Here is a 26,374-nt window from a genome sequence, read left to right on the forward strand (position 1 = left end):
TGGAATAAGAGGAGGGACGAGCTGGCCTCTGAAGGACCCTTCCTGGTTTGCTAGCTCCTGTCCCCTTCTGTGGAGGCCGAGGGGATTCTGTAGTGTCATCAAGGTGCTCTCTGGTGACCTTTGGGCATCACTAGGCAAGACCTCATCAGTGAGTCCCTTCCCCAGTTTCATTCCTTTCATACTGTCTTGGATCTCTCCACTGAATTCCCAACTCATGTCCAACTGCCTACTAGATATTTCCATTTGGATGTCTAGTAGACACCTCCAAACTAACATGCCCACAATCAAACTGATTCCCCCCACCCCCTGCCCCAGTCCACAGATCTGTTGGCTTGCTTGCCACCTTCCCTCTAGTGATCAAGGGCAACCCCATCCATCAGCTGCTGGGGACAAAAACCGTAGGAGTCACCCTTAATCCTCTCTTTCTCAGTCCTTCAATGGAACAGCCAGAATCTTCTGAATTCACTTCTCACCACCTCTGTGGCCACCACCCAGGTCCAAACTCCTATCTTCTCTTATCTCGATGATCACAGTAACTGCTATCCTGTGGCCTACAAGGCTCCTCACAGCCTGGCCCCTGCCCCTTTATCTCCCTGACCCTCTCTCTTTCTAACATGCAGCTCCTAGCTACTCTGGTCTCCTTGCTGTTTTCTGAGCAAATCAGGCCTACTCCTAAGTCAGGGCCTTGCATCTGCTGCTCAATCCTTCACTTCCTCCAGGACTGTGCTCAGTTTACCTTCTCAGTGAGGCGTTCCCTGAGCACCCTATTTAAAATACTGCTCGTTTCCCAGCTCTCATTCTCTCCCCAGCTTCTCTATCTCCCTGCTCTATTTTCCCCATAGCATGTCCACTTTCTCACATGACACATAGTTATTTATGTTTGCTATTATTATTTATTGTGTGCCCTCCACACACTGGAATAATAGCTCCATCAGAGCAGAGATTTTGTCCATTTAGTTCAGTGCTTTATCCCCAGCACCTAGAGCAGGGACTGGCACACCTGGAAATCCCATAGATCTCCCCCATAAATAGTTATCAAACAGGAAGCTTCCCCTTCTGTCCATGAAAGATGAGCTGCTATAGTAATTGCCCACCTGCTGAAAACAACTGAAAACTGGGCAACATATGCATATATGAAGCAAGTACTTTCAGCCAGTGGGTAGCAGGTAGCACAGGATGGCGGGCCCTGCAATAATGGAAACAACCCCACTGTTGCATCAGTTTACTGCCTGGAGAGAGTTTCCAGGCCAAACAGAGCCTGGGATGGGTTGAGAAGACACATATTGAGGCTGAGGAGACTAGAATTTGAGAGGAAGAATACTGGAGAAGAGGAAGCTGCACATAAAGAGTTCTGGAACTCTGCAGAAGGGTCCTTGAAACTTTGGCTGAACATTGATCTAGGTATAACTGTGGTGAAACACCAAAAGGAAAGAACTGCCAGAAAGCAGAAGACTGAACAATTCCTGGAGCTCCTACAGGGCTAGGAATAGTTCAGATTCCCACCAGCAAGAGTAGAGAGAGCTTGTAGTACATGGTGCACTGGATAGAGTCCTCAGAAAGATGTTACTATACTCTAGACCAAAGGCTGCCTTGGATCCATTTTAACAGAGCTTCAAAGCAAGCCTTAAAAGGATTAAGGTGATAGTAACTGAGAGCCAGAACAAAGTCCAGCACTATTTATTTGTTTATTTAAGATTTTTTAATTAAAAAATGTCACTAACATACAACATTATATCAGTTTTAGGTGTACACCATAGCTGTTCAACATTTATATACCGAAAGAAGTGACCACCATAAGTCCAGTAACCACCTGACACTGTACCAGCTATCACAATGTTATTGACTATATTCCTTATGCTGTACGTTACATCCCCATGACTTATTTGTTTTATTCCTGGAAATTTGGACCTCTTATTCCCCTTCACCTTCCCCCCCACCTTTTAATTTTTAATTACAGTTAACATTCAATATTATTTTGTGTTAATTTCAGGTGTACAGCATAGTGGTTAGACATTTGTATAATTCAAGAAGTGATCCCCCTGACTAGGCTAGTACCCACCCGGCACTATACATACACACATACATACATACATACATACATACATACATACATATCACACATCGCTTCTGGTACAGCAATTTCTGTCAAATACAAATATTATGGTGTGTCCTCATTAACCTGATTCACCGGATCTGGCACCGTGTGACTTCTGGCTCTTCCCCAAAGTCAAAATGACCGTGAAAGGTAAATGTTTTGAATTGATTCAGGACATCGAGGCAGCCACGACAGTGCTACTAAAGGCACTCATGAAAGAGGACTTCCAGAACTGCTTCAGAAAGTAGCAAGAATGGTGGGATAAGTGTGTTCGAAGGGAGGGGGAGTATTTTAAGGGGGGTTAATGGCAATGCGTCTTTTACTGGAATAAATTTTTTTTAAATTTAAACATTCACTGTATTTTTTTTTTAATCACACCTCGTACAACCAAGATTAGCCTACTCAGCAAAGCTATCATTTAAAATCAGAGGACAGATAAAGAGCTTCCCAGGCAAGAAAAGCTGTAGGAGTTCATCACCACCAAACCAGTATTATAAGGAAACTTAGAGGGACTTCTTTAAGGCGAAAAAAATATATATATGAATAATAAAATGGCAAAAACTACGTACCTATCAACAATTACTTTCAATGTAAATGGATTAAATGCTCCAATCAAAGGATAAGGAGATGAATGGATAAGAAAACAAGACCCTTACCTATGCTGCCTACCGGATACTCACTTCAGATTCAAAGACACACACAGATTGAAAGTAAAGGGATGAAAAAAGATATTTCATGAAACTGGAAACAAACAACAAAAAGCTGGAGTAGCCCTACTTATACCAGACAAAATAGACTTTAAAACAAAGACTATAACAAGAAATAAAGAAGGACCTAGTTACCCCACTTCTGGGTATTTATCCAAAGAAACTCAAAAAATGCTATTTTGAGTGGACATGTGCATCCATATGTTCATTGTAGCATTATTTACCTAAACCAAGGTAACCTGGGTGTCCCTGAATGGATGAATGGATAAAGAAGAGGTGGTACATATGTACAATGGAATATTACTTAGCTGTAGAAAAAGAATGAAGTCTTGCCATCTGCAACAACATGGATGGACCTAGAGGGTATTGTGCCGAATGTAGTAAGTCAGAGAAAGACAAATGTCATATGATTTCACTTATGAGTGGACTCTAAAGAACAAAATAAAAAAAAAAAAGAAACAGAAATAAATTCATAGATACAAAGAACATTCTTATGGTTGCCAGATGGAAGGGAGATTAAGGGTAGGTGAAAAGGGGAAGGGATTAAGAAGTACAAATTGGTTGTTATGAAGTAGTCATGGTGATGTAGGGTATAGGGTAAGGAATATGGTCAATAATATTGTAATAACTACATGTACACAGATGAAAATAGAGTATCTGAGGTTAAAAATATTGTGAAACAAATAAATGATTTTATTTCTGCTGCTGCCGCTACCAAAAGCACATGGAAGGTGGGGGACTTTTTTTTGCCCTTAAAGCTTATTCTCCCAGTAGCCAGCCAGCACTTGCTCCTCCTGTGAGAGCATTACATTCTGAGTTCCCAAGGACTCTAGAGAACCAGGCCTCCTTTCTATTGGTTCCCCAGATGCGATCTGGATTTCAGGTAGCAAGCAAAAGATTTTCTGAGTCTCATTTCAGTTGGTGATTCCTGAACCCCTCTTATGTCCTGTGATCCTGTCCAGCTCCATAGTGAACCCTCCTCTCCATCAGTCTCCATTTATCCAAAAGGAGTTATGGAGCTCTTGCCATGGGATAATGAGTAAGACCTGACTCTAAGCATGTTGGCCCAGTGCAAAGAAGAAAGTGACAAGGTTCATGAGATCAGGGTAGATAAAGTACTGAGAGAGAGAAAAAACTTCATTTGGAGGTCAGTATAGGCTTCACAAAAGAGGTGGTATTTCTGCTGGGTTTTGAAGGATGGATAAGGTTTGGGCTGGTGGGAATAAAGGGATAGGCATTCTAGGCAAAGCTGGGCGTCATCATGAATTCCCTCACTTCTTGTTTTCTCTTTCCGAATCCACAAGTTCTCCCCTTCTCTCAGGGTTCTAGTCAACTCTTGGACAGGGCTCTGCTGTCAGAAGTGAGTCCTGCAGGCTCCAGGCACCCAGGTTCTTTCCAGCAAACCAGTGACACCAGTGCGGGCAGCCTCACAACTCGATTACCCTTCATCTCCTTGGGCTCCAACCAGATGGAACAGAACCCCAAATGGGCAGTTTGTGCTAAGATTGTTTCCAGGACAGATTCAAAGCCCAGTTCGGGGGAGCAGGTTTGAACCAAGACTGGATGACTCAATCTCTCAGGCCCTCAGCCCTCTTTCAGCTGCTCCCAGATCTCCAAATTAGTATTGATTGCTACCATGAGGAACTCTGTTTGGTTTGGGGCATCTGAGCATCTCATTTGTCATCTCATCTTATCCCCTCTACCCTTCCTCCATTTTGGGTGCAATAGGATCAGCTCCTTAAAAGGACACAGTTTTTCATGGGCTGCTTCCTACCTATCACCTGACCTTCAGGATCACTCCGGGACATGGTGGGTGTGTGCACATGAGCAGGGCTGGGAGAGTGGTGCAGGTGCTCCCTCCTTCTGGCATGCTTGGTATAGATAAGGAAGAGCTTATTAGTGACAATGATGTCACTGCACAAAGCCAAGGCTGGAGGATCAGGAGTGGGGTTTCCTCAAGGTGGGAGGTTTGAGTGAGGTGCGTGGGAGCTGACACATGGGCTACGAGGTGATGTATGTGTCCCTCCTTGCCTCCTACTTTCTGGTCTACCACCTCCCCTGAAATGGCCTCCACATGTCACCACGCCAGATGTTGTTCCTCCTCCACACCAGAGTGGGGAGGTTGTGTCTGCAGTGTGGTTGCCAGGGAGTCTGGATGACCTCTCCGTGCTCCAGGACTCCCTGCACTTACAACCTCCAGGCCTAAGCTAGGGCAGCACTGCCTGTGGCCCTGGGTGTCAGGTGAGCCCAGTCGGGGAGTTGTCAGAAGAGGGCACTGTAGAAGGGTGGCTGTGAGTCCTGGCTTTGGTGCTGGATGAAGCTGGGCCTGAATTTTATCTCTGCGTGCTCCAGACAATTTACTTGACCTCCAATCCTCAATTTATCTTATCTGTAAAATGGAGATAATTGCACTCCCCACTTTCTAGCAGGGGCATGTGGAGCACTGAATCTATAGCAGGTGTTATTATTATCATGTAGTTGTTGTTGATGATGATAGACTTTCTGAGAGCATGGAGGCTGCACACCCACAGCCCTGTCCTGACTCCCCTCTGCCTCACGCTTCCTGCTTCCCTCCAGCTGCTTTTATTAAGTCCCAAAGTCCTGACCTTTGTTCTGGATCCTTGTCTGACAGCCCCCAGAGGGACCCATGCATCCTTAATTGCAATTCTCTTGCTTGGCAAAGTCATTAACACCTAATGTCCCATATCATTGCTGGTTCTCTGCCTAGGACACATTGCTCCTGGGGGCTGCTCAGCCACCCAGGGCAACTCCATCTGGTCAGGAATGGCCAATGAAGGCGGGGGGGTGGGGGGCAAGGGGCGGGGCAGGGCTATGTCTTTCCAGTGATGCAATACTGATAGTTTGCTTACAAATAATTTAATACCAAAGGGTGAAATCCTCCGTGACTCTATTGCTGGTCCTTTCTACCTTTCTATGTCCCCCTAGAAACCACAGAGGTATCTCTGATCTCTAACACCCATCTCCTTACAGCAGAACAGGCCCCTGAAGCCAGGGAGAAACTGAGGTTTCCCCTGCCTCCTCCTGACTTGGCTCCGATGACTGTGTGGAATTTTTAAAGTAGGGCCCAGCAATATGTCCAGGCTGGGGAGGGTAATCTTGGAGGAAGACTTGAAACCCAGTGAAGACCTGGATCAAGGGAGAACTTACCTCAGGTGCCCGAGTTCCCATTCCCTGGGTTCCAAGGCAGGGCCCCCTCTTTTGGGCTAGCACCTGTGGGGATCCTCTACCCTGCCTCAGCATCTAGGGGACCAAGGAGCAGCTTCCTCAGGACTTCCTGTCCATGACTGGCCTGTGGGTAGCTTTGGCTGCCCGAGGACGGGGCACACAGTAAACGGGCAGCTCTGCTGGCTTGCCCAGTCTAGTTCAGAACAATAGACTTTGTTCAAACAGGCAGCCCTGCCCTTGAGAAAGAGCTCAGAAAGAGGCCGGGGAGGATGAGCCTCCTAACTGCAATTCTGTCTCCCTGCCCCAGTCCTCCTGGCCAGGTTCCTGCCACCACCAATCCGAGGCTCCAGAGGATGTGTCCCAACCCCTTTGCTGGTTCCTCTCAGCATCACTGGCATCTGTGGGCGTTTTCACAGAAGACTTCCATAAATACTAAAGGAGAACAAAGGGAAGTAATTACAGAAAATACAGCATGAAAATAGGCACGTTTCTAAAGAACAAGTTTTCCAGTCTCAGATGACCACCCTGGAGCCCAAGAGGCTGGCCTGCCTTCTCAGCAGGCCCCGTGCCAGGCTCCAACCCTCGAAGACGGGCCTGCTGCTGCACATCAGAACTCCTGCTGTTCGGGGCCAGGCCGAGTCCCTCTGCACGCAGTTCTCGTTTCCCACTTGAGGATTTGCCTTGGCCACAGCTGGCCACCTGAGCTGTAGTACATGACACACGAAATGACTCACCACTCAGCTTTGAGTACCTTGAGATCATTTGCTGAGACAGGTAAATCCCGATCTCTACCTCCAGGCGCATCCACTGCATACCCCCCACCCCAGCATATTTTCACTGCTGTGATGGACACTTGTGGAGTGACTGTCCGACTCACCATGACCCCAGAAACTTCCTGCTCACACACAGTAGTGGGCACATGGCAGCCATTTGTTCAGTGTGACCCAACCCCCTGGACTGAGGTGATTGTACTAGAACAGGCACCTGAGTCAAGCTGGATTAATCAGAACTCTATCTTTGGGGTGTTGGAATTAGGGACGTTCTTGGTTTACACCATGTAGGTTTGGGAACCGTTGGTGGCCATCTTGAGTTCTGAGGTCTACTCTGTTGTGCAAGGAGAAGTGAAGAGTGAAATGGCAGGCAGGCAGGAAGTAAACTTCCCTTTTAATTTAAATGCTAGTTTGAGTGAGTTTCTGTAACTTGTAACCTCTGAGTCTCAGCTGATACTACCACACTATAACTGGGACGGGCACAATAGTTGCAGTAGCTGGGCCACAGAGGGCCAAAACTGTGCCCATGCAGGCACCAGTGTGAGGAACTGAGAACCCCTTCGGAAAGGGTGAGAGTGTCAAGAAGCACCCACTTTCCCCAAGCTTTGTGGGTGAAGAGCCTGGGGAACTCATGAATAGGGAAGGAGCACTTTACAATATTCCTTGCCCCTTAGAGTCAGCATTGATGGGTCAGTGAGTTCCATTTTCTTTCTAGCATTCCACCTTTTGGCCAGCCCTGAGCCCCACCCTCCCGCTCCATGGGGGTGTAATTCACAGGTGGGTCTGAAACCTGAACTGGAGCTTCAGCTCAGCCATGAGATGTATGACCTGAGATGAGTGACTCCACCTTCCTGGGCTTTGTTTCCATCCACCAAGAAATGATAACCGTAAGCTCTTTGAACTTTGCGGGGTTCCTTTGAATCTCCCCCTCCCTTCTTCCATCTTTCTCCCTCCACCCATCTTCTCCTGCTTAGCACTTGCCACCCCAGCAAGCCTTCTCCTGACTCCACCCAGTTCAGGACATTTTAGTCCTCTTCCTTTAGTTCAGGGCCCTGTTGTGTTGGGCACCGGCATGTAGGGTTTCTTTGATCCTATTTGTGGTTGGGATGTTAAATCAGTCTCCCCCGTCAGACTGCGACTCAGCAAGGGCAGGGATCCTGTCTCACCTTCTCCCTCCAGACCCCTGAACCTGCCTGCAACAGGCAGAGCCCAGAGAGGGTGCCTGGAGGCGGCCTGCCCTGCCAGCTAGCTCCTGGACTTATCCATTTGCTTTTTCCCTTCCACTCTCTTGGCAGGAGCCAGTCCAGAGCCTATTTTCTTTCTTTCTTTCTTTTTTTTAATTTATTGGGGTGACAATTGTTAGTGAAATTACATAGATTTCAGGTGTACAATTCTGCATTACATCATCTATAAATCCCATTGAATGTTAGAGTCAGTTCTCCTTCCATCACCATATATTTGATCCCCCTTACCCTCATCTCCCACCCCCCACCCCCCTTACCCTCTGGTAATCACTAAACTATTGTCTGCGTCTGAGTTTTTGTTTCTCATTTGTTTGTCTTGTTCTTTTGTTGTTTCTGGTTTATATCAGTGAAATCATATGGTTCTCTGCTTTTTCTGTCTGGTTTTGCTTAGCATTATTTTCTTAACTAAGTCAGAGATAGGGGTTCCCCCAGCCTCTCTAAAAAGCCAGCTTTTGCTATGGGAAAGTGCATTTCCCGCTATTTCTTTTCCACACGCCCTCCCTCCTCACCCCGCACCCTTCTCTCTGGTAGGGGAGGTAGTATGCCCCACCAGAGCCAGCCACCATGAGCCTCCGTGCAGCTGGCGCCTTCCCTTGCTCTCCCGCTCCCTCGCGCACACCTGAGCATTGCTCCCCTCCTATCATCCTATCACTGCCATCCATAGTTCCCCCCCCACACACACGTAAACCCAGCCTCTCCCAGCCTTTCTGTTCCCATCCTGGCTTGTCTCCCCCAAGCAGCTCGGAGCAGGGTGCCTTCGATTTCTCTATTCTGTCTGAGGCATAGCAATTTTCTGCTCTCCCATAATTAGGGGAATTTTAAGCAAACTCCCAGGCGAGAATGATTACAGCAGGTTCAATTCCAGCTCCTTTGATCGGGGAAGAATGAGGATGTTGTTGGAATATTCCGCAACCTGCTGGCCAGACAGGCTCTGGGGGTGGAAGTCTGGCTCTTGGCCGCTCCCCCCTGTAGGGCACTGGACTTTTGTCTTAGCATCTGAGTGTCCCTGGGCACCGGGGTCTTCCCAAAGGAGGACTGGGTTCAAATCCGCTTCTCTAAGTGCTATGTTGGACGTGGCTTCTCTGGCTTTGGGCCAACATCTAGGCTCAAAGCCAGGGTTGGGTCTGGTGACTTGGGTGGGAAGTCACATAGGGCAGTCTCCCAGGATTGCTGTGAATGGTCGTGCAGTCAGTACACTGTTCTGTCTAGGGGCAATCATTCCCACTGTACCTTGTGTGAACGGGACCTCTTAGGGTTGTGCAGAATACAACCTGCACAACACACTTGGGAGCTTGAACTTGCCTCTAGGAAGCTTGAATGATTCCAATTTCTAAAACGTCAAAGAAAGAGGCACCTTCTTAGAGTTGAAAGGAACTATTTATTTCTTTCATTTCTCTGAGTCCTTTGTGCCTGACAGAGGCAATGAGGAATAACGAGAAGAGCATGGTCTTTGGAGCAACCTGACTAGAGAATGAATTCCAGTTCAGCTATTTCCTGGCTGTGTGACCTCGGGTTAGTTAATGAACCTCTCTGAACTTTAATATTTATCTTAAAGGATTATTTTGAGAATTAAATAAGAAATGGACTAAAACAATGCTTGGTTCGTAATAGATGCTCAGTAAATATAATTCTCCTTCTCATTTCCTTGCCACTGCACACATTTTTTAAAATTTTTTTTTAATTTATTGGGGTGACAATTGTTAGTAAAATTACATAGATTTCAGGTGTACAATTCTGTATTGCATCATCTATAAATCCTATTGTGTGTTCACCACCTGGAGTCAGTTCTCCTTCCATCACCATATATTTCATCCCCCTTACCCTCATCTCCCACCCCCACCCTCCTTACCCTGCCACTTCACACATTTTAAACATCATCACCCTCTAGGACAAACCTTATTCTCCTCTGTTAGCCCCTTCCATCCCTGTGTACCCCCAAAACTGTGCCAGAGAGCAGACTAGATATATTGATAGACTATTATTGTCTTTAGCATTCCTGAGCAGTGGGCCTGGCTTTTTCATAGGTTAATTAGGTCATGTTTCAAGAAAATTGTGGCGGTATATTTCTGCACTAATTAAGTGGCTTTAAACCATCTTCATAATGCAGCTCTATGAATCATAATTAAGCCTCACCACCTCTGTGGTAAGTGCCTCTGCCAGCCACAGGGACAGTATGTGGCCTGCTCTGCCCACTCTCAGTCCCTGGAGAGAATGCCCTGGATCTGTGGGTTTGAAAGGATTTATTTTCCTGGAGTCATGTCAGAATGATTCCCAGTGATTGTTGGATGAGGTTTCGCACTGTTCCCCTTTTGTTTTCACAAGGTCTGTCTCCCTGACGTCTCCCTATACCATCTCCCCACATTGCTTTCTGTAGTCCTGCCCGTCCCATCCCAGATGCCCTCCCAGAGTGAGCTGTTCCAGCAGCAAAGGGGAAATGGGGAGACTTATCCTCTTTCTCTAACTCTCTATGTGGAGAGATGGCCCCAGGCATTTTGAGGAAGACATTAGTCAAATAAGGACAGGTGACAGACTATATCCCAACATGTTCTGTGGAAGCTGGGAGACACTCAGCTGTCCTCAGCAAGAAGACAGGGAACTGAGGAGATGGGAAGGAGGCAGCATTAGTTTAACCTAGTTGTCACACAGCCCCCAGCTCCTCAGGCAAGAGAACACCGTGTGAAGGCACAGATAAGCCTAGATGGAAAATCGACAGCAAGCAAGGAGGCCCTGGCCTCCTGCTTATTGCTCTGGCCTGTGGATTATGCTTCTGGTGAAACAGGGAGGTAAGAACTCAAGGGGGCTTCCTGAAAACATGACCTACAGGTAGAATGGAAGGACCCTGGTTCTCCCTGACAAGGGAAAGGCTGTCCTGGGCTAGCAGGAAGATGAGAGCTCAGGGGAGGCATCCAGTTACATTTATATGGAAAAGAGTGCTTTTCTCAGTAGAGATGCGGGTCAGATCCAAGGTGAACTCCTTACTATTTGCGATGAGGGAAGGAAGACAGGGTGGAGCAGCATGCAGAGGCCCAGCACATTGCAGCATGAGTGGGCCCGGCTCTGTGGAGCTGGGTGGTCACACAGTGCCCACAGAGCTCTGCTGGCACATGAACAAACGCTGTTGGGGGGGGGAGGCTCAGCTGAGGAGGAGAACCCCTGCTGGAGCAGGCGGCTGGCCAGGGGGCAGGGAGAGTACTGGATGAGGATGCGGTCAACAGACAATGGGGGAGGACGGAACTTTGGGGAAACAGAGTCTGCAGACATGGGGGACTAGCCTAAGGAGACAGCTCCCCTTGCAGGCAGCCCTCACACTGACTTCTCGTCAGGAAGGCTTGCACAATGGATATTTAAACGCTGAATGCATGCCCCCATGTGAATGCACATCTGTGCACGCACACCCATGCAAACACACGTACATTAATGTGAGGTAGTAGAGGACAGTTCTGGCTAGACCACCAATTTAAGATCACAGTGTAGCCTTTGCTATGTAACTTTGTCTTGCTGAGCCTCAGTTTCCTCATCGACACAATGGGAATGAACAGTCCCTTCCCTGCTTACTTCAAAGAGCTGTCATGGTAATGAGACAGGAGAAAAGGGGGGGCAGCCCTGTGCAGACTATAAAATCTGCTCCAGTGGTGAGGCCCATTGAGGGTTATTGTCGTGTTGTGCTACCCAAGCTTCTCCTGACCAGGACACTCCAGCGCTGTGGGGAGGGAGATGACTGGGAACTACTTCTCTCCTCTCTCCTCTCTTCCTCTTTTCAGAGCCAAGTGTGGTGGGGAAGGAACTCAGTGCTCCTCTGCTTCCCTCCAGCCCAGCACTCCCTAACCCACACTCTAACTCCGGGATAGGGTGCTGGCCTTCCCTGTCTGAAGGGGCACGGGGGACAGGAGCAGGAAAAGCTCTGAAAACCCAGAAGCTCCCAGCCCAGAGAAAGCAGGTAGAAACAAACTAGGAGAGTTGGGGTAAGCTCTGGTCATCATGCCTTAGCTGGCAGTACCCAGGAACCAGGTCCCCTTGTAGCTGTAGCACTAGAGGGACCAGTGGACTCAGGTGTGGGGGTGATTTGCCTCGTGTGTATTGAGTTTGCAGAATTGGGGAGAGGATGAAATTAATCCTGCACAAGATCGTAGACAGAAGGAGCCGTCGATAGTGATGGGCTTGAAATTTCTCCCTAGGTTCCTAATGGAGTCCCTGTCCCTACCCCGTGCTGTAGGAGGGAGGGAAACGGGGAATGGCAGAGAGAAAAGCCCCAGCCTCAACTCCCTTTCAGGGGGCATGCTGTTCACTGGCATCCTGAGGGGCACCTTGCATGCCTCCAAGCTCCAGATCCCCTCATTCTTCTGGGCCAATGTCCAGATGCACTGAGAAAGTTGAGCTTTATCAAGAAGGAGACAGGCAGAGAGAAGGATGAGCACTTCCTCCTTCATTCCATTTCATACTTTTTGAGAACATGGGGACTCTGGAGTCACACAGACCTAGATTCAAATCCTGATTCCACCACATTCTAGCTATGCCACTTAAGCTCCTTTAGTTTCTTACCTGTAAATAAGGATAACAATAATACCTACATTATATGGTTGTTGTGTAAATTAAATAAGGTAATACATATAAAATGCTAAGCAAAATACCTGGCACATGATAAACCCTGAGTAATCATTAACTGTGACTCTCCTAGTACTAGTAGTTCCCTCCTGTTTGTTACTGCAGCTTAGCCTGGTCTATCCTGACTAATTTCCAGTAGTGGTAAATGCTACATATAAAGAAATTAAACAGCATAAAATAGAGTGACCACAGGGCTGCCTTTAGATAGAGTGGTCAGGGATGGTCTCTTTGAGGAGGTAACATTTGAATCGAGACTTGAATGATGAGAAAAAGTCAGCAATGCAAACATTGGCAGGGACTGGGAAGGTAGAAGAGAAGGGCATTTCAGGTGCAGAGACCAGCAAGTAGAAGAGCACTGCAAGGGGAGCACACTTGGCTTCTTCACGGTGCTAGGAGAAGTCCCGAGTGACTGAAGCATGGTAAGCAAGGAGGAGAGTGATGAGCGTGTTGGAGGACCGAATGCCTTCAGGACCCAGGACAGAGCTGGGCACAGAGTAGAAAAGGAACAAATGTTCTGAGTGAGTGAATGACTGAATGGCCCTGGGAACTGGGGTCCTGGAAATGGACTTTCCCCACCTTCCTGACTTCCTCAGCTGCAGTAGCAGAGGGACCAGCTGGAAGGGAGACTTGGCTCTGAGGAACATTCGTTTTAACTAAATCCAACGCTGTGGAGCATAAGAGGATAAAAAAAGGGTTTAGGATCTCTTCCAGGGATAGTGTGAGAAATATACATCAGGAGCATTTTTTTTTTCCAACATTTGGTCTTATTTCTGACACTAAGGTACTAGATCCCTTGTAATTTCCTAGGTGATAGTCACGTGCTTTGTCCTAATGAAGCAACTCTGAGTGGGCTCCTGGATGGCTCCTGGATGGGGCTGGTCACCAGAAAGACCAAGCCATGATGAGAAACTTGGAACTTTCAGGTCCAACCCCATTTTCTAGAGAGGGGAGAGGGGCTAGAAATGCAGTTCACCGATTATGTCTACATGAGTAAGTTTCCATAAAAAGTCCAATAGTATGGGGGTCAGAGAGCTTCCAGGTTGGTGACACATCCATGTACTGGAAGGGTGATGCACCCCCAAATCCAGGGGGACGGAAGTTCCTGTGCTCGGGACCCTCCCAGACCTCACCTTGTGTATATCTTCATCTGACTGTTCATTTGTGTCCTTTATCATATTCTTTAATAAACTGGTAAATGTAAGTATGTGTTTCCCTGAATTCCGTGAGCCACTCTAGCAAGTTAATTGAAACTGGGGAGGCAGGCGAGGGAACCGCAGTTTGTAGCCAAATAGGACAGAAGTTGTGAGCAACCTAGGGACCTATTACTTGTGATCAGCATTTGAAGTGGAGGGCAGTTTCACGGGACTGAGCCCTTAACCTGTAGGATCTGACACCACCTACAGGTAGTGTCAGAATTGAATTATATTGTAAGACACTCAGGTGGTGTCACAGAGGATTGCTTGCTGGTGGGAAAATCCATACATCTGGTGTCAGAAGTGTTGTGAGTGAGGTAGATGTGTGACATAAAGAAGAAACACTGGAGGGAAAACTGAGTTTCTCCAATTCAGATAGGAAGAAAGATGATGAGAAAATTAAGAGACACGAAGGATAGGAAAACAAGCACAAATAGGTGTCTATCATGAGTCTCTGGAGAAGGTAAAAGAGTAAACAGAAAGTAAAAAGAAAATCTTGGAAGAAACAGTGACAACTTTCCCCAGAATTAATGGGACATGTAAGCCTTCAAACAGAAAGGACTAAGAGAGTACTGAACAACATAGAGAAGGAAAAGCTCACACATAGGCACGTTAGGGAGAAATCTGAGAGCGTTCCAGACAGAGAGAAAGAGTCCATGGAGAAAAAGCAGATCATCTACAGATAAGGAGAATCAGAGTGACAATGGGATGACAATCAAGTGATAGCTAGAAGCGGCTGGCAAAAAACTTTGAACCCAAATTTTTTTTTTAAATTTATTGAGGTGACAATTGTTAGTAAAATTACATAGATTTCAGGTGTACAATTCTGTATCACATCATCTATAAATTACATTGTGTTGAACCTAGAATTTTATATATAGCTAAATATTTATTTAAATGTGAGGACAAAATAAAAATATCCTCAGACATAAAGATGTATGCAGAATGTTTTCTAGAATAAAAAAGTGATTCCATGAGGACATAAGATAAGAAAAATAAGAGTGAAAAGAATTATTAAATTTTATCTTTGCTTGAATAAGTGATGAATACATTCACAATCGGGAACTAAAATCCAGATAATGTCAACATGATAGCAGTCAGGAGAGACAAGAAGTGGGAAGAGACCAAAAGAATAACTCAAACATCCCACATGTCTGAAAAATAAAAACATACTACTAAATAGACTTTGGATTAAAGAAAAAACTTGAAGGAAAATTATTAATTTCTTAGAATCGAATGTAAAAGAAAGCTCTGCATGTCAGAATTTATGCACTATAACTAAAGCAGTACCAAGAGGAAAATTTATAGCTTTAAATATATCTATCAGAAAGCAAGAAATGCTGAAAACAAATGAGCTATGTATTCAAATCTAGAGAGAAAAAAAGTAGAGAAAATCCCCCAAACAAAAAGGAAGTACTAAAGATTAGAGCAGAAATGGATGAAATGAAGAATAAATCAAGAACAGCAAGAAAAATATAAATGACTAAACTCCAAAATTTCTTTGAAAAGACTCATAAAATAAACATCATGAAAATGAAAGAGAAGCTATCAAATAACCAAAATGCAGAATTAAATAGGTATACAACTAAGATTTTAAAATATAAAAATAATATTAGAACAAATATATACATATATATTATATATATTTGTGGTTTAAAATTTTTTTCAGTTACAGTTGACTTCAATATTATTTTATATTAGTTTCAGGTGAATAGCATAGAGGTTAGACATATAGATAATTTATGCAGTGATCCCCCTGATTAGTCTAGTCACCTGGCATTATACCTAGTTGTTGCAATATTATTGACTATATTCTCTATGCTGTACTTTACATCCCCATGACTATTTTGTAACTATAAATTTGTATGTCTTAATTTCTTCACCTTTTTTTACCCAGCTTCCCAGTTTGTTCTCTGTATCTATGAGTCTGTTTCTGTTTTGTTTGTTCATTTTGTTCTTTATATTCCGCATATAAGTGAGATCACATGGTATTTGTCTTTCTCAATCTGACTTATTTCACTTAGCATAGTACCCTCTAGGTCCATCCATGTTGTCAAAAATGGTAAGATTTCATTTTTTATGGCCAAGTAATAGTCCAGGTATATTTGTATATGTACCACTCCTTCTTTATTTATTTGTCTATTGACAGGCACTTGGGTTGCTTCGATATCTGGGTATTGTAAACTGTGCTGCAATGAACATAGGGTTGAATATAACTTTTCAAATTAGTGTTTTGGATTTCTTTGGATAATACCCAGAAGTGAAATTGCTGGGTCATATTTTAGTTCTATTTTTAATTTTTTGAGGAACCTCCATACTGTTTTCCATAGTGGCTGCACCAATTTGCAACCCCACAAACAGTGCACGAGCATTCCCTTTTCTCCACATTCTCGCCAGTACTTGTTTGATGATAAATTGATGATAGCCATTCTGACAGGTGTGAGGTGATATTTCATCATAGTTTTAATTTGCATTTCTCTGATAATTAGTGACATTGATCATCTTTTCATATGTCTATTGGCCATCTGTTTGTCATCTTTGGAGAAATGCGTGTTCAGGTCCTCTGCCCATTTTTAAATTGGATTTTTTTGGTTTTTTTGGGGGTGTTGTTTGTTTTTTGGGTGTTGAGTTGTATGAGTACTTTGTAAATTTTGGATATTAATCCCTTATCAGATATATCATTGATGAGTATCTTAAACTATTCAGTAGGTTATCTTTTCGTTTTGTTGGTGGTTTCCTTTGCTGTGCAAAATCTTTTTAGTTTGATGTAGTCCCACTTGTTTATTTTTTTTGTTTTCCTTGCCCAAGGAGATAGATCAGAAAAAATATTACTAAGAGCAATGTCAGAAAGTTTACTGCCTATGTTTTCTCCTAGGAGTTTTATGGTTTCAGGTCTTACATTAAGCCTTTAATCCATTTTGAGTTAATTCTTATGTATGACATAAGAAGATGATCCACTTTCATATTTTTGCATGTATCTGTTTAGTTTTCCCAACACTATTTATTTATTTATTTATTTATTTATTTATTTATTTATTTATTTTCCCCCTCTTCCTCCTACCCCCAGCTCCCCACTGAGAAGCGTTGGTTCTCAGTGTAGTTGTGTAGGACACAGCTCCCTGGCCCATGCTGGTATTATGAGCCTTGCCTCCACCCAGCTGAGGCAGTCGGTCGCCAGTTGTTGGTTGGCTGCTCACAGCAGCCCACGCTGGCCTCTGGCCACTCACGCTGGCTGCCAGCCACTCCTGGCAGCGCATGGCAGCCCGCCGCAGCCCACGGCAGCCCACGGCAGCCCAGGGCAGCTCATGGCAGCTCACATGACCTCCGGCTACTCACCGCAGTCCGGCTCCAGGGAGAGCTGTTGTTCCCAATCTTAGCTGTAGAAGGTGCAGCTCACTGGCCCATGTGGGAATCGAACCTGCGACCTCGGGTGTTAGGAGCACGGCACTCCAACCACCTGAGCCATCAGGACGGCGCCCCCAACACCATTTATTGACTAGACTATCTTTACCCTATTTTGTCTCCTTTGTCAAATATTAATTGACTGTATAGGTGTGGGTTTATTTCTGGGCCCTCTATTCTGTTCCATTGATCTATGTGTCAGTTTTTATGCCAGTACCATGCTATTTTGATTACTATAGCTTTGTAGTATAGTCTGATATCAGGTAGCATGATAACTCCAATATTTTGTTCTTTCTTGAGATTACTGTGACTATTCAGGGTCTTTTGTGGTTCCATATAAATTTTAGAATTAGTTGTTCTAGTACTGTGAAAAATGCAATTGGCATTTTCTTTTCCTGGAAATTGAACTTTAAAAAAATTTTTTATTTTATTAAAATTTACTGGGGTGACATTGGTTAATAATATTACGTAGGTTTCAAGTGTACAATTCTGTAATACATCATCCGTATATATCACAGTGTGTGTTCACCACCCAGAGTCAGTTCCCTGCCATTGGTATTTTGATAGGGATTGTACTGACTCTCTACATTGCTTTGGGTAAGGTGGACATTTTAATGATGTCAGTTCTTCCTATTCATGAACATGGTATATGCTCTCACTTATTTTTAGGTTCCTCAATTTTTCCCCCCACTGTCTTATTGTTTTTCAAGTATAGGTCTTTTGCTTCCTTAGTTAAATTTATTCCTGGGTATTTTATTTATTTTTTGATTCAATTGTAAATTGCATTGTTTTCTTAATTTCTCTTTCTGACTGTTCATTATTGGTGTATAAAATGCAATGGATTTCTGAATATCCATTTTGTATCCTGCTACTTTAATACATTCATTTATCAGTTCTAATAGTTTTTGGTGGAATTTGGGGGGTTCTCTCTATATAGTATCATGTCACCTGCAAATAATGACAGTTTTACTTCTTCATTTGGATGCCTTTTATTTCTTTTTCTTGTTTGATTGCTGTGGCTAGGACTATGTTGAAAAACACTTGGCATCCTTGTTGTGTACCTGTTAAGGAGAACACTTTTAGCTTTCTCCTGTAGAGTATGGTATTAGCTGTGGTTTTGTCGTATATGGCCTTTGTTATGCTGAGGTATGTTCCCTTTATGCCCACATTTCTGAGAGTTTTTGTCCTAGATGGATGCTGGATTTTTGTCAAATGCTTTTTATGCATCTATTTATACAATCATAAGATTTTTATTTTTTACTTTGTTTATGTGGGGTATCATGTTATTTGATTTGTGGATATTGAACATACATGCAAAAATCCCTCCACAACCTCCAACAGAAGTGCTCTAAGACCCATGCAACCTGCCACAGAGAAGAAGTCCATCTCCCAGCTCGCTGCGGTGTTCTCAGAGTGTGTTCACACAGGCAAGAGCAGAAACAGCACTGACTCATTGTAAAAACTACCAACCACACCTCATAGCACCTCCCGCCCAACCTAGAACTGCATTGCCAGGGTCACTCTGGGCGCCAAGTGGCTGGCTCTGCCTCCACAAGTTGCAGAGGAGATTTTCTTCAGCAGAGGACATCCTGGAGATACCTTGGTGGACTTAAGACAAGACTGGCAATGTTTTTTTATTTTAATATTTTATTTCTTTTTCTTCCCTTTTCTTTCTTTTTTTTTTTTTTTTAACTTTTTTTATTATTAGTTTCAGGTGCACAAAACAAAGTAATAGCTAGTAAACATTTATCATTTATATCCCTCACACAGTGACAACCCCCTTCCCCCCATCCACTATCCCTCTGACATCGCACAGAGCCATTACATTTCCACTGTCTCTATTCCTAACGCTGTACTCCACTTCTTGTATCTATCTATCTATCTATCTATCTATCTATCTATCTATCTATCTATCTATCTATATCTATCTATCTATATAAAATTGTAGTTGACATTCATTATTGTTCACCTTCAGCTTCAGGTGTACAGTGCAGTGATCAGGCATCTACATCTTCCCTGAGGTGGTTTCCCAAATGGGACATGTGTCTATCGGATACCCTACAAAATCTTTACAACATTATTGATTACATTCCCCAAATTGACTTTCGTATCCCTGTGGCCATCTTGTGGTTACCGACTGTGCTTTCTAATCCCCTCACCTTCCCCCTTATCCCCACCCCCCTCCCATCTAGCAACACTGTTTTTCCTCTATGTCTCTGAGACTGTTTCTAATCAGTTCATTCATTTCTTCTTTTCTTTAGATTCCATGTATAAGTGAGATCATATGGTATTTGTCTTCTCCATCTCAATTCACTTAGCATAACGGTCTCTAGGTTTATCCATATCATTGCAAATGGTAAGATTTCATTCTTCATTATGGCTGAGTAATAATCCATTGTATAAATGTACCACAGTTTCTTAATCCAGTCATCTACTGATGGGCATTTCAGTTGTTTCCACGTCTTGGCTATTGTGTATAGTGCTGCAATAAACATAGGGGTGCATAGAGTTTTGGATTTCCAATTAGAGTTTTGGATTTCTTATGATCTAGCTATTCCACTCCGAGGTATCTATCCGGAGAAATCCAAAACTCTATTTTCAGATTTTTGAGATACCTCCATACTGTTTTCCATAGTGGCTGCACCAATCTGCAATCCCACCAACAGTGCATGAGGGTTCCCTTTTCTCCACATCTTCGCCAGCACTTGTTTTTTGTTGATTTATTGATGATAGCCATTTTGACTGGGGTGAGTTGGTATCTCATTGTGGTTTTTATTTGCATTTCTCTAATGATTAGTGAGGTTGAGCATTTTTTCACAAGTCTGTTTGCCATCTGTATGTCCTTTTTAGAAAAATGTCTCTTTATGTCCTCTGCCCATTTTTTAATTGGTTTTTTTCTTTTTTTGGAGTTGAGTGAGTTTTTTTATAAATTTGGGATACTAACCCCTAATCGGATATATCATTGGCAAATATCTTCTCCCATTCAGTAGGATCCTTTTTTGTTTTATTGATGGATTCCTTTGCTGTGAAAAAACGTTTTAGTTTAATGTAATTCCACGTGTTTATTTTTTCTCTTACTTCCAGTGCCCGAGGAGATAAAAATCAGTAAAAATCTTACTCCGAGTAATGTCTGTAAACTTTCTTCTATATTTTCTTTTAAGAATTTTATGGCTTCAGATTTTACATTTAAATCTTTAATCCATTTTGAATTTATTCTTGTATATGGTGTAAGGAGGTGGTCCAGCTTCATTTTTTTGCATGTGTCTGTCTAGGTTTCCCAGCACCATTTATTGAATAGACTGTCTTTACCCCACCCCAGTAAGTTCTAGCTTCCATTGTCGTAGATTAAATGACTATATAGGCATTGATTTATTTCTGGGCTCTCTATTCTGTTCCATTGATCTATGTGTCTGTTTTTATGCCAGTACCATGCTGTTTTCATTACTGTAGACTTGTAGTATAATTTGATGTCAGGTATCATTATACCTCCCACTTTGTTATTTCTTTCTTATTTCTCAAGATTGTTGAGGCTATCTGGGGTTTTTGTGGTTCCATATAAATTTTAGGATTATATGTTCTATTTTTGTGAAAAATGTCCTTGGTAGTTTGATAGGAATTGTGTTGAATCTGTATATTGCCTTAGGCAGTATGGACATTTTAACGATATTAATTCTTCCTATCCATGAGCATGGTGTGTGTTTCCATCTATTTGTATCTTCTTTAATTTCTCTCTTCAGTGTCTTATAATTTTCTGAGTACAGATCTTTTACTTCTTTGGTTAAATTTATTCCCAGGTATTTTATAGTCTTCGAAGCAATTGTAAAAGGCATTGTTTTCTTAATTTCTCCTTCTGATATTTTATTATTGGTATATACAGATGCAACTGATTTCTGAATATTAATTTTGTATCCTGCTACTTTACTAAATTCATTTATCAGTTCTAATAGTTGTTTTTTAATTCTTTTATTTTTCAATTACAGTTGACATGCAATATTATATTAGTTTCAGGTGTACAGCAGAGTGGTTAGAAATTTCTATAATTTACGAAGTGATCCCCCAATAAGTCTAGTACCTACATGACACCATGCATAGTTATTACCATATTATTGACTATATTACTGTGCTGTTACTCTACATCCGCATGACTACTTTGTAACAACCAATTTGTACTTAATCACTTCCCCTTTTTCACCCAGCCCCCCAACCCACTCCCATCTGACAACTATCAGTTTGTTCTCCGTATCTATGAGTTTGTGTCTGTTTTGTTTGATGAATAATGAATAACGAAGCTCATTAAACAAGGTAAAAGAGAAAGTTCCACTAAAAGTATAAATTAATCAAACACAGGAAATAGCATTTAAAGGCACCTACTACAAGAAGTTTGTGTCCTGCTCAGAGCCCACTGTAATCACTTCTCAGTCAACATTATACATGTATATAATTAGGTTGAAAATAAACATGAAACAATAGAGAGCAAAAGAAACAAACAAACAAAAAACCTACTCACTTAATAAAAACAAGCTGGATCAATTCCATGATTTTAAAAAAACACTACAGGAGGAAGAGACAAATTCAGGGAACTGATCATGTTAGAAAAGCAGCTGAGAAACACTCAGTGGACAGAGTGAGGAAATAAACATCCAAAAAGTCTCAGTTCTAGTTTCACTTCAGAACTCTTGGGCTGTTCTGTCCGCTACTTTTCCAACTTGCTCCGTAACTACAGGCTATTTCCTCTCTCTCTCCCCAAATTACCTGCTTAGTGCCAACAACCTTCACTCCACTTAGCAAACCAATGGTCCATTCTTGACATTTTCATTACTTGGGTCAGCAACACCTCTGAAATATTTAATGTTCACGTCTAACCTCAGAACACGACCTCTTATCCTCCCTGCTTTTTCTCTTGCTTATTCCCCAAATCTTACTTATTTCATTGAAACTCCAGTCATTTGGCTTTTCCATTTTCTCCAATCTACCTGTTCCTTCTGACTCTAGTGCTTCCAGTCGGGGATGAGTTTGCCCCTCAGAGGACATTCGGCAATGTCTGAAGACATTTTTTTTTAATTTATTGGGGTGACAATTGTTAGTAAAGTTACATAGATTTCAGGTGCACAATTCTGTATCACATCATCTATAAATTACATTGTGTGTTCACCACCCAGAGTCAGTTCTCCTTCCATCACCATATATTTGATCCCCCTTACCCTCATCTCCCACCCCCCACCCCCCTTACCCTCTGGTAACCACTAAACTATTGTCTGTGTCTCTAATAGTTTTTTAATGGAGTCTTTAGGGTTCTCTATATATAGTATCAGGTCATCTGCATATAATGTCAATTTTACTTCCTCCTTACCAATTTGGATGCCTTTTATTTCATTTTCTTTGTCTGATTGCTGTGGCTAGAACTTCCAGCACTATGTTGAATAGAAGTGGAGAAAGTGGGCAACCTTGCCTTGTTCCTGATCTTAGGAGGAATGGTTTTAGCTTTTCCCCATTGAGTATGATGTTAGCTGTGGGTTTGTCATATATGGCCTTTATTATGTTGAGATATGATCCCTCTATTCCCACTTTCTTAAGGGTTTTTATCATAAATGGCTGCTGGATTTTATCAAATGCTTTTTCTGCATCTATTGATATGATCATGTGAGTTTTATTTTTCATTTTGTTAATGTGGTGTATCACATTAATTGATTTGCGGGTGTTGAACCACCCTTGCATACGAGGGATGAATCCCACTTGATCATGGTGTATGATCTTTTTAATGTATTGCTGAATTCCGTTCGCTAATATTTTGTTGAGGATTTTTGCATCTATGTTCATTAGAGATATCGGCCTGTAGTTTTCTTTTTTTGTGGTGTCGTTGTCTGATTTTGGGATCGGGGTGATAGTGGCTTCATAAAAAATGTTTGGGAGTCTTCCCTCCTTCTGGATTTTTTGGAAGAGCTTGAGGAGAATAGGTGATAATTCTTTTTTGAACGTTTTGTAAACTTCACCTGTAAAGCCATCTGGTCCAGGGCTTTTGTTTGTTGGGAGATTGTTGATTACTGATTCAATTTCCCTGGTGGTAATCAGTCTATTCAGGTTTTCTGTTTCTTCTTGAGTTAGCGTTGGAAGGTTGTACGCGTCTAGAAAATTGTCCATTCCTTCCAGATTGTCAAATTTGTTGGCATATAGTTGCTCATAGTATTTTCTTAAATTTTCTTGTATTTCTGCAGTGTCTGTTGTCACTTCTCCCCTTTCATTTCTGATTTTATTAATTTGGGTCCTCTCTCTCTTTTTTTTAATGAGTCTGGCTAAAGGTTTGTCAATTTTGTTTATCTTCTCTAAGAACCAACTCTTGGATTCATTGATCTTCTGTATTGTTTTTCTGGTTTCTATTTCATTTATTTCTGCTCTGATCTTTATTATCTCCTTCCTTTTGCTCCCTTTGGGCTTATTTTGCTGTTCTTTTTCCAGATCCCTTAAGTGTGACGATAAACTGTTGATTAGTGATGTTTCTTGTTTCTTTAGGTAGGCCTGCAAAGGTGTGAATTTCCCTCTTAGGACTGCTTTCGCGGCATCCCATAGATTTTGGGTCGTCGTGTTTTCATTTTCGTTTGTCTCGAGATATCTTTTGATTTCTTCAATCATCTCCTGCTTGACCCATTCATTATTTAGTAATAAGTTATTCAGCCTCCATGAATTGGTGTGTCTGCCAGTTTTTTTCCTGTAGTTCATATCTAATTTCATAGCATTGTGATCAGAGAAGACAATTGGTATGATTTCAATTTTCTTAAATTTATCAAGACTTGTTTTGTGGCCTAACATATGGTCTATCTTGGAAAATGTTCCATGTGCGCTTGAGAAGAACGTGTATTTTGCAGCATTGGGGTGAAATGCTCTGAAAATATCGATTGAATCCAAGTGGTCCAATGTATCATTTAAGGCTGTTGTTTCCATATTGATTTTCTGTCTGGAAGACCTGTCCCTTGTTGTCAGAAGTGTGTTGAAGTCCCCTACTATGATAGTGTTACTGTTGATCTCTGTCTTTATGTCAGTCAGTACCTGTTTTATATATTTAGGTGCTCCTATGTTGGGTGCATAGATGTTTACTAGGGTTATGTCCTCTTGTCGGTTCGATCCCTTTATTATTATATAGTGCCCATCTTTATCTTTTAATATGTTCTTCATTTTAAAGTCTATTTTGTCAGATATAGGTATTGCAACTCCAGCTTTTTTCTCATGCCATTTGCATGAAATATCTTACTCCAACCCTTCACTTTCAGCCTGTGTGTGTCTTTTGTTCTGAGGTGAGTCTCTTGTATACAGCATATACAAGGGTCTTGCTTTCTTATCCACTCAGCCACCCTATGTCTCTTGATTGGAGCATTTAATCCGTTTACATTTAAAGTGATTATTGATAGATACATAGTTATTGCCATTTTAAAATTTGTAGTTAGATTGTTTTGATCTTTCTTCTATTTACAGAAGCCCTTTTACTATTTCTTGCAATGCTGGCTTGGTGGTAATAAATTCCTTTAGCTTATTTTTTTCTGGAAAGCTCTTTATCTCTCCATCAACTTTAAATGATAGCCTTGCTGGATAAAGCAATCTAGGTTGTAGGCCTTTGTTTTCCATCACTTTGAGTATCTCCTGCCACTTCCTCTTGGTTTTCAATGTTTCTGTAGAAAAGTCATTTGATAGTCTTATGGGAGTTCCCTTGTAGGTAACCCTCTGTCTTTCTCTTGCTGCTTTTAGGATTCTCTCTTTGTCTTTAAGCTTTGCCATTTTAACTATAATGTGTCTTGGTGTGGACCTGTTTGGGTTTATCCTGGTTGGAACTCTCTGCACTTCCTGGGCTTGTATGTTGGTTTGCTTCATCAGGTTGGGGAAGTTTTCGGACATTATTACTTCAAATATGTTCTCGATCCCTTGCTTCCTCTCTTCACCTTCTGGTATTCCTATGATGCGCATGTTGTTGCGCTTGATGTTATCCCAGAGGTCTCTTAAGCCATCCTCATTGCTTTTTATTCTTTTTTCTTTCTGTTGTTCTGTTTGGGTGATCTCTGCTACCTTGTCTTCTAAGTCGCTGATTCGATCCTCTGCTTCATCTAACCTGCTGGTAATTCCTTCAAGTGAGTTCTTAATTTTGGTAATTGTGTTCTTTAGTTCTAACTGGTTTTTTGTTATGATTTCTACATCCTTCTTTATGTCTTCTCTAAGCTCCTTAAACATTCTTATCACCAGTGTTCTGAACTCTGTCTCTGAAAGGTTGGTAACCTCTGCTTCATTTGGTTCCAGTTGTGGAGGTTTCTTCTGTTCTTTTATTTGGGACGTGTATCTTTGTTTCCCCATTCTGGCTGACTCTCTGTGTTTGCTTTGATGTATTAGGTAGATCCCCTAGAGTTCTTAGTTCTTGCTAGGTTATCTTATGTAGTATGTGTCCTTTATATTTGATTTGCACTACTTCGTACTTCTCCTCTGCGTGTGCTCCAAAGGTGACTCTTGTGTTGTGTATATTGTCCTGTTCAAGAAGATCTTTAATTGCTTTTTGCTTGTGAGTAGGTGTGGTTAACTCCTAGGCTGACTCGTTGTGAGACTTGGCTCTGCCCACTGCAGGGCGTTCTGCTGTGTGAGGGTTGACCACCTAAATGTGGTTTGGCTTCTATGGGCTCTTGTGCCTGCAGAGAATTCCCTCTGGGTGTGTGACTTGTAGGTCAAACCCGGTGGTACTCTGGTTTGGTCTGGATATGTTGTATCTTGTGCCTCTTAAGCTGGGCCCTCCTGGTCTCTGTGCTCTCCGTTCCGCCCTGGGATCCTGTGCATTCCTGGAACTGCGGGTGCCACCGCGGTTTTCGCTGCTGCTGCTTCCGCCGCCGCCGGCCGGGACCCTGCCGCTTTCTTGTGGTTTTTAATCCCCTCTTGCAGATCCTGAAAGATCTTCTTATGCAGCTACTCCCACTTCCCTGCTACTCAGCTGTGAGGATATGAGCCAGACAGTCAATGGCCCAAAAGAGAGGATGGTCTTGCTCAGCCTTGTGTACATCAGATGGTGCGATCATGTGGCCCAGAAACAATAGGGAAAAATGAATGACTCCTCACAATCTATGTGACAAGCGTCATCCACGAGGGGCCCTGTGCGAGGAGCCTGGAGGTGAATGCCTATAAGACATTTTTAAAAGAAACTGAAGAAAACACA

This window comes from Rhinolophus ferrumequinum, chromosome 11 (assembly GCF_004115265.2).
Source record: "Rhinolophus ferrumequinum isolate MPI-CBG mRhiFer1 chromosome 11, mRhiFer1_v1.p, whole genome shotgun sequence".
NCBI classification, from domain to species: Eukaryota; Metazoa; Chordata; class Mammalia; order Chiroptera; family Rhinolophidae; genus Rhinolophus; species Rhinolophus ferrumequinum.